This window comes from Babylonia areolata, chromosome 21 (assembly GCF_041734735.1).
Source record: "Babylonia areolata isolate BAREFJ2019XMU chromosome 21, ASM4173473v1, whole genome shotgun sequence".
In the NCBI taxonomy this organism is placed as follows: Eukaryota; Metazoa; Mollusca; class Gastropoda; order Neogastropoda; family Buccinidae; genus Babylonia; species Babylonia areolata.
Genome location: NC_134896.1, coordinates 10,783,117 through 10,793,038, shown reverse-complemented (window position 1 = coordinate 10,793,038; position 9,922 = coordinate 10,783,117). Strand labels below are relative to the sequence as shown.

General features: G+C 42.4%; 1 long non-coding RNA gene across 1 annotated transcript in view; it reads left to right on the top strand.

Moving 5' to 3' along the window:
• Nucleotides 1-9,922, top strand: part of LOC143295791 (uncharacterized) — a 24,863-nt gene continuing 14,941 nt past the window's right edge. The window contains exons 1-2 of the long non-coding RNA XR_013057077.1: nucleotides 1-92; nucleotides 2,281-2,354. This is a non-coding gene — a long non-coding RNA (uncharacterized LOC143295791). The remainder of the gene's footprint in view (nucleotides 93-2,280; nucleotides 2,355-9,922) is intronic.

Sequence of the window (9,922 nt, the reverse complement as noted above, 5' to 3'; positions counted from 1 at the left end):
TCTCTGCAGTGTTCATATCAGTTGTGTTTATACGTAAGTGTAAACCTGAAATTTCTTGGATGGTGTGTTAATCGCTCTCGCTTTATAAGCTGGTGAGTGATTCTATTTCCATAATTTATTCTTCGTTCTTCTTATAGAATTTTTTTTTTTTCATAATGTGTTGAGAATAATTATGGTCGGATGAACTCAAAGACAAGACTAATGGGCGATAAGCGTGTGTTTACGGGCGAACTCTGCCGCAAGATGAGTTTTCTCCCCTGAGTGCGATTTCCGCTTCTTCTTCTTTTTCTTTGTGCGTGTGTGTGTGTGTATTTTGGTGTTTTTCTCTTCTTCTTTTTTTCCGGGGGTGGGGTAAAGTGTATTTACGACAGAGCACAGGAAAATTATATTTTAAAAATATTACACACACACACACACACATAGATAGAATTATTATAATATATATGGGGAGTAGAAAATGAGTAAGAAAGGGGTAAAGAGAGGAAGAGCAAGATAAGGAAAAGAGAGAGAAGGGGGAAAGAGAGAGAGAGAAGGGGAGGTGGGGGGACGGAGGGTGGAGGATGTGGGTGGTGGGGCTGGGAGGGAACTCGGAATGAAAATTACGTCAAGTATGACACAATAATATTTTGCGTCACGTACTACTTTGACGTAGTTACGCTTATTACGTCACTGAGGAAGCTCCGAGACCGAAACTTTCGTTCTTGTGCAAAAGGCTTGCTGTTTGTTTTTTGACTCACTTGTGTAAACAAAGTGAGTCTATGTTTTGACCCGGTGTTCGGTTGTGTGTGTGTGTGTGTCCGTGGAAACTTTAACATTGCCATTTTCTCTGCAAATACTTTGTCAGTTGACACCAAATTTGGCATAAAAATAGGAAAAATTCAGTTCTTTTCAGTCATCTTGTTTAAAGCAATACTGCACCTCTGGGATGGGCACACACACACACACACACACACACAAATTTAAAAGAAGCCAAATTATATGCAAACTGAATTTACTGTTATATATATATATTTTTTTTTCTCTCTCTCTCTCTCTAAACTTGGTACTTTGATCTGATATTCTGACACAACAACAAGAGCAGTCATTTTTATCATTTTGTGTTCACTGAAACAGGAACTTCTTTTGCTGAAGCATGGAAGTTATATTTCTGGTGAATGTCTTTGCTGCAGATAGTAAAAAAGGGAAATTAGTCTGTAATTAATGCTAGGGGGGTTAATTTGCTTTAAACTGATCTTTCTCACCTTAAACATTACATTTAAAAATTATACTTAATACATAAAAAGCTTATGTGTTTTACTGGCAGTGTACAGGGCTTTCACTATGTTCATTCGCCCAACTTGAGTGGTCTTTTTAGGAAAATACTAAACTCAATACTACGAGTGGACTATATCAGTAGATCTATTGGCTGAGCCCTGAAGGCCATGGGCAAAAATCAATTGCGTACACATATTTATACATACCAAACTGCTATAGAAATATCAACAAACTCAGTCGGAATTCACAGTTTAAAATAATAAGCCATAAGAATTAATACCCTTGGTGAAACGTAAAATTTTCCTGTCTTGACTTTAGTCTCAAAATGAAGTCCTTTTCACTTCATACGACGTTTAGAAGTACTTGCACTTGGCTCTACATGTAATTAGTTTAACAAAATACTCAATTTTCATATCAACTTTAAAACTATAAAACTAGAATGAACATAAAAGAGAAACTGAATCGACCGTGTCGTACATTCCCGGCGGGTGTAACTATACTTGTATATCTATCTAGATCCAGAGAAAACGGCTAAATGTTGCAGTGTGATTGCGGCGATAGCCACGTCTCCTTTACCGCGGACTTAAAAAGAATTTTTAAGTGCCCTTAAAGATTTTTTGAATGCCCAAGATACACCAGAATAATATGATTTAAACAGCGTTCTCACTGCAAATACCGCAATCGATTTATCGCCCTTTAAAAAAGAATGTTTGAATATTAAAATTCTTTAACCTCAGTTAAGGAGCCACGATAGTGTATTGGGTAAGACAGCTTTTTTTGTCACCTGAATACGCGGGGTTCGAATCTGCCGTCAGGACTTATATATATATATATATATATATATATATATATATATATATATAACCCGAAGCTTTATAATAACAAATACACAACACATTTTAACGATTAGATTTTTTTGTATTTTTTAAAGTGTATCACAAGTGAATCTTGAAGGCCTAATAGCCTCTCTTGTTCTTTTTATTTCTCGTTATAATTATATGTATAAATATAGACTGTCTCATTCAGACAGATGAACCAGGTTCACATTCAAGAACTGAAGAACAAAACAAGAAACAGGGAACTCATGCACGAAATGCAAGGTGAGTGGTAGACATATACCACAAATTTTTCCAGTTTCACAGCCGGGATTTTTCTCCCCTGATATAGTTGTCTTCCTCATCTTCCGACTCTTAGTTTACTTCGTATTCCTTGTTCGTAAGCCTTAAACATCGTGTTACCTTTGTACACTGTGAACAATAATAATAATGATAATGATAAGAAGATGATCAACGATGATGATGACGGATGATGATGATAGTAGACGAAGTGAACTAGTTTCATGAAAAGTAGCTCACACTGTTCATGTCCACTGATATCATTTGCAAACAAGCCAACATCAGCATTATGCACACACACACACACACACACACCGCACACACACACACACACACACGCACGCACAAACGCACTCACCGGGACACACACACACACACCGCACACACACACACACACACACACACGCACGCACGCACGCACTGACACACACACACTGACACACACACACACACACACCTCGTGAATAAAATTCTAAAAAAAAAATGGAGGAGAAAAAGATGAAAAACATTAATGATATAGATCTCTGAAAGCCGTGGACCAGTTTCATGACAACACTGTAGGATTCCTGTCAACTGACACGCTGATGATGATTGTTCCCGTACTTTTAGTTCAACAGAAAGGCCTTTGGACTGACCTAGAAACGAATTACGCATAAAAGATCACAACACAACCTGATAACGTATGCAGGCTATCGTTCTAGGTCAATTCAAGGATCTCTTGTTCGGATCCGTGTGTCAGCAGGTGGTGCTGGGGTTATCAATTATAAACAAAACGTTATATGAAATTTGGATGATCTTTGAACTGTACGCCGTATTACTCAGTGATACCTCTCAGTTTCAATGAATGGGTCACATAGGCCTAAACAAGAATATGTGCCAAAGATCCAACTTCACACACACACACACACACACACACACACACACACAGAGGCATGCACGCAAGTGCATATACAACACTACACACACGCACAGGTGGGCTATACATGCACGCGGCACGCAAGCATAATCATACGAACGAACTTGCACAGAAACACAAGCTCTCTCTCTCTCTCTCTCCCTCTCTCTCTCTCTCTCTGTCTTTGTCTTCCGGCTGTCTCTCTAACCACCCCCCCCCCCCCCCGTCTTCCTCCTCTCTCCCTCCCCCATACACACTCTCTCTCTTTCACAAAACTGAAGATAAACATCAGGCCACCGGCAAAATTTCTTCTGGTTTATTTTGCAGGAGTTGGGATGAGGGCTTGGATTCACATTAACTTTAAAATAATTTTTTTTGATAAAAAGAAACACCACCAAAACCAAACAAATCACATATGCATTTTTTTTTTTTTTTTTTTTTTTTTTGTGAGGAGAAGAGAGAGGGGAAAAAATGCTGAAAAGATGTTGAGTTTTCGTAAGTCAGCGGTGTATAAGAACCACTCATGAACCAGAGGCGTTTTCTTGCAAGTACACTTCCGTTTTTCACGATTAAAAAAGTGTATATACATATGTGTGTGTGTGTGTGTGTGTGTGTGTGTGTGTGTGTGTGTGTGTATATATAAAAGTCACTGAATGACTGTCAATTTTTGGTTCAAACATCGACTTTTCCTGAAACACACACACACACACACACACACACACACACACACACACACACACACACACACACACACACACACACACACACACACACACACACACACACTTCAAGCTGTTCATGCTGCAACAGCACCTGAAACAGCCGTTGATATATTCAATGGCTGACCATAATAATTATGCAGCCTGCATATCTGAAATCAGCTCTTGATTTTTCTTAACATTTCATAGAAACATTCCTGCTTTTCATTATTACGTGGTCCCTAACTTTGTGTGTGTGTGTGTGTGTGTGTGTGTGTGTGTGTGTGTGTGTGTGCGTGCGTGTGTGTGTGTGTGTGTGTGTGTGTGTGTGTGTGCGTGCGTGTGTGTGTGTGTGTGTTTGTGTGTGTGTGTGTGTGTGTGTGTGTGAAAAAGGCGAAAAGGTTAATTGCATGTATTTGATTTCTCTGTGTGAAATTCGGGCTGCTCTCCCCAGGGAAAGCGCGTCGCTACACTACAGCGCCACCCTTTTTTTTTTTTTTTTTTTCTTTTTTTTCCCCCTGCGTGCAATTTTATTTGTTTTCCAAATCGAAGTGGATTTTTCTACAGAATTTTGCCAGGAACAGCCCTTTTGTTGCCGTGGGTTCTTTTACGTGCGCTAAGTGCATGCTGCACACGGGATCTCAGTTTATCGTCTCATCCGAATGACTAGCGTCCAGATCACCACTGACTCAAGGTCTAGTGGAGGGGGAGAAAATATCGGCGGCTGAGCCGTGATTCGAACCAGCGCGCTCAGATTCTTCCTAAGCGGACGCGTTACCTCTAGGCCATCGCTCCAAATTAAAGGTCCCGTCGCTTTGCACAGCTATCGGGGGACAGTGAATTCATATATCCACTTTATCCAGGGTTCGGCATAGAACGGCGGGGGTTAACCATTTCCCTCCGTCCGACAGTTTTTACCTTCCCCAACCCAAGTCATGTGGGCCTACCCATCCATCTCTGCACTTGGGTGGAGTGGGGGAGATTCGGAGTAAAATTCTCATTCCCCAGTACACAACACCACGCGCCGCGTGCGCGTGTGCGGCGTACGTGCGTGCGTGTATGTATGTGTGTGCGTGCTTGCGTGCGTCAGTGTGTGAATACAAGTATATGTGAATTGCATACTGTGTGTCAATTCTAAAACTGACACTGTTGAATAGCCTGGTTTAAATCATGTAGGCTACGTTTTTTTTTGTTTTTAGTAATATCGTTATATCTATGTCTCTTCTCTTACTCGTGCTCATTGCATGTGTTGATTTATGATTATTGTACTGAGAGATTAAGTAACATTAACTTTGTGTTTAACTCACTCTGTACGGCCAGTCCTCTCTTCTCCTCTACACAGACCCCTCGGATGTCCAGTGGGTGTCTGAATGACCCAACCTTTAGCTTCCGTCGTCAGAATTGTGGTATTCTTTGTCAACATTCACGTCTTCAGTACAAGAAGGTGCCAAGTTGTGCGAGGCCAACAGGACTGCTGCAGCTGTTCAGAAGAGGCAGGCCAGAAAGTCACGGGCAAACAAGCTCCCTGACAATGGTATGCCTGTCTTTGTCTGCCCCAACTGTCAGCGAACATTTCGTGCGCAGATTGGACTATTCAGCCATCTGCGCATTCACAGATAGATTCATGAGCATCCTCCCCCCCACCCCACCACCACCCTCCCCCCATCCCCCAGCTGGATGACAACGATGGTCATCATCGATCTCGATGGACACACCACCACAAGAGCCTTCTGCTTGCAATATTTTGATGATGGTAATTGGGGTAAAACGCTGTTAACGTCGTCTCTTTCGCCGTTCGTATGGAGAGAGTTAAACATTCCATGTTCTGTATGTATTCATACTGAATGACTGTGAAAGTGGTGTGCTCATTACATCATGTGTGTATGATTGTGATCGTTATAGGTACGAGACGTTCACGTCAACTTAAGTATTTCAGCATCCTACGTCAGTCTTTCGTGCACTCATACTGAGCGACTCAGCGTGATTCTCGTGTATTGTTTGCGTAGTAGCATACGCCACGCATGAATTTCTCTTATTGAGATATCAAAGTATTCTGTATACTGTATGCCGAGACGGGACGGACGACCTTTGATCATCAGTGGTGGACGGTTCTGAATACTTGACAGGCCTAACCGTTTTTTTAATTTTAATTTTATTTTATTTTTTTTTTTTTTTTTATTGATTGATATGGATACTTATATAGCGCCTATCCTCGGTCAGATACCAAGCTCTAAGCGCTTTCCAAACACGGGGTCATTTACACAACAGGCTGCCTACCTGGGTAGAGCCGACTGACGGCTGCCTATGGGCGCTCATCATTCGTTTCCTGTGTCCTTCAGTCAGATTTCAGGCACGCACACACACACGCTCAGACAGACATGTAACATTTTACGTGTGTGACCGTGTGGGTTTTGTTTGTTTGTTTGTTTGCTTGTTTGTTTATTTACCTCAAAATGTAGGCAGCCATACTCCGTTTTTGGGGGTGTGCATAAGTGCTGGGTATATTCTTGTTTCCATAACCCACCGAACGCTGACATGGGTTACAGTATCTTTAACGTGCGTATTTGATCTTCTGCGTGCGTATACACACGAAGGGGGTTCAGGCACTAGCATGTCTGCACATATGTTGACCTGGGAGGTCGGAAAAAAATCTCCACCCTTTACCCACCAGGCCGGGCGCCGTCACCGAGATTCGAACCCGGGACCCTCAGATTGAAAGTCCAACGCCTTAATTTAACCATTCGGCTATCGCGCCCGTCATTCTGCCATGGCGCTTCAGAGTCCTTGCCAGATATAGGGACAAGGTGAAAGGCATCCTTGACATGTGGGAGGGAAACTGAAGTCACATGCAGTTGTGTGAAGGGTCATGACACATTTGCGTGCGTGCGTGCGTGTGTGCGTGCGTGAGAGAGAGAGAGAGAGAGAGCTATTACGGGACCTGACGGTGTGAACTCCGACTGAACTGCTTGGGCCCATGATGTGACTGACATTGATGGCAAGCTGACAAGATAAACACAGAGCTGGGCTTTTCAGTCTTCTATTTCTTTTCTCGTCGATCGGCAGTATCAGCCACGTGGTGTATCTGTCTTGTTCGAGTGGTCTGCTTTCTGATAATCTACGAAAAGTTGGGTAATTCACCTTCAAACCAAATTAGTTGGTTTTTCTTTCTTTAACTTCTTTTCCTTCCTTCCTTCCTTCCTTCGCCCATCCATCCATCCATTCATTCATTCATTTTTTCTTTCTTTCTGTCGCCGATTTACGTCTAAAGAATTAGTGGTCTAATAAGTCCGTGCGGGGGTAGGGGGATGTGGGGAGGGTGGGGTGGTGCGGGTGTGTTTGAGGGGGCCTGAAGTGGGGGGTTACGTATGTGTATGTAACTGATGTGTGTGTAATAAAATTAATTAGTTACTTATATATATATATATATATATATATATATATATATATATATATATATATATATATATATATATATATATGAACAGACAACTGCCTCTCAAACGGATGGATGAAATATTCACACGGTATTAAACCGAAAACGAGAAAGGGAGTGAGATGGGGAAGAAAGGGAGAGAGAGAGAGAGAGAGAGAGAGAGACGGGGAGAGAGATGAGAGATGATAGAAAGAGAGGGGAGAGGTTTGCATGAGAGAGAGACGGACAGACAGAGACACAGAGAGACACAGAGAGAGAGAGGGTTGTGTTTACAGTATTTGCTTGCACGTGCCGTTCCCACTGTAGGTGTTGGAGCCTACATGCACGGACGCACGTGCAATGATGTGCACGTATGCAAAATACTCACTGACAACGGACAGGTACGTAACTCACACAGCCCAAGATTGGCGGCCAACATTCAGTGCGACCAAACGCTCGAAGCTCACACGCGTGTGTGCCAACGCGCGCGTGCACACACACACACACACACACACACACACACACACACACACACACACACACACACACACACACACACACAAACACACACACACACACATGCAGGTACACACACACATACTAATACAGTACACGCACGTTCGCACGCGCACACACACACACACAAACACAAACACACACACACACACACGCGCGCAGCACATCCTTATTCGAATTAATATAACCTGCATTCGAAACTTTCGCCAGAGAAGCGAATATTGTCCGTATATATTGACCGACATTGAAAACATCCATTATCTATCGAATGTCCTTTGATATAAAGCATTGTCATTACAAAAGCCTATCAGGGCAGTGCAAAACAGTCATACTGTTGATACCGATAGTTCACAAATTGTTTTTGCCCTCTATTCTTACAACAAATGGAAAGAGAGAGAGAGAGAGAGAGAGAGGGTGATCAAGAAAAGTCAATAATCTTTTATATATGTGAAATTTGTGTATGCAACCCATTTTCTTTTTTCTGTTTAACAGTAATTATAGATGTTTTGCTTTTCCCTGATTAAGATCTGTGTGCTTCGGCTTCAAAGAATGTCCATATTTGCCCATTCGAAACATTATTCATATTTTAGCGCCAACATAGCCAAAATGATATTTTATTGCTGACCTGGTTGAAAAAGGATGAAGGTGGTCATACTAATGAAGAAGAAAATAGTCGTTATCTTTAAAATAAAATAACCAAAAACACATTTTAAAAAACATGAATGCGACCACTTTCTGACTGTTGCAATATCCCCAGAAAAGTAATATGTTGAGTGTTAACTTAAGCCTCAGATATTCTGTAAAAAAAAATCTGCGATTAATGTTTGTTTATATTCTGTAGAATATTGGAGTCTACCTTTCGTTTCTTTCATACGTTTAACTCTCTTTTTTTGCGCGAAGAGTGTCAGTAAAAAGCCATGCCAGTGCACACAAAAATGGCGACCCAGACAACGCGTGCGCTTCGTCTTAGTGTCGTTTTCGGAAACAAACTTCCCCTGTAGTTTTCAGGCGTAAGGAAAAGCACAGTTCAATAAATGCTTTTTTTTTTTTAGTATCCTAAATTTTGGGACTGACTTATTTTAACGAAAATTTTCGTCAGTTTGCAAAGTCAAAAGGAAAATGACATGTCGCTTGTGATCAACCCTTCGGATCAAGAATTTGGCAGTATCATTATCAGTATCAGTAGCTCAAGGAGGCGTCACAGCGTTCGGACAAATCCATACACACTACACCACATCTACCAAGCAGATGCCTGACCAGCAGCGTAACCCAACGCGCTTAGAAATGGGCATAATACGTGAAATGAACTATATCATGAACCCGAACCGATACATGTCGTCTCAGTTAAGCCGCCATTTTGTTTGTTTGCCTTTGCATGGTAGTATGCGGGGCCAAAAACGAAAAGAGCGGCTGTCTGATTGGCACAAACTGAACGAACAAGTCATTGCAGACGATTTTGGACCATGTGAGATGGCTGCATCAAGAACATCTGGGCATCTGGAGCGATCAGTATGAAAACCAAACTCCGCATCTTCAACTCCAATGTGAAGTCAATTCTGCTCTACGGATGCGAGACATGGCGAACAACACAGACGATGCAGCAGAGGATTCAGACATTCTTCAACACCTGTCTGAGGCGCATCTACAAGATCCGATGGCAGGAGAAGATCCGAAACGAAGATCTGTGGGAGCGAGCGGGACAGGAACCAGTGGCCAAGCAGATACTGCGGAGGAAGTTGGGCTGGATCAGACACACCCTCAAGAAGCCAGAGTCCAGCATCACACGCCAAGCCCTCACCTGGAACCCGCAGGGAAAGAGGAAGAGAGGCCGGCCTCGCAACAGATGGAGGCGAGATACCGAGGCAGAGCTGAAGCAGCAAGGGACCAACTGGACTGGAATGGCCAGAACAGAGTGCGATGGCGAGGGGTCGTCGATGGCCTATGCTCCACCAGGAGCGATGGGCAAAATGAATGAATGAAATGAGATGGCTGCGTGTTAGTTTAATCAACGACTTAATCTGTAGCTGGTACA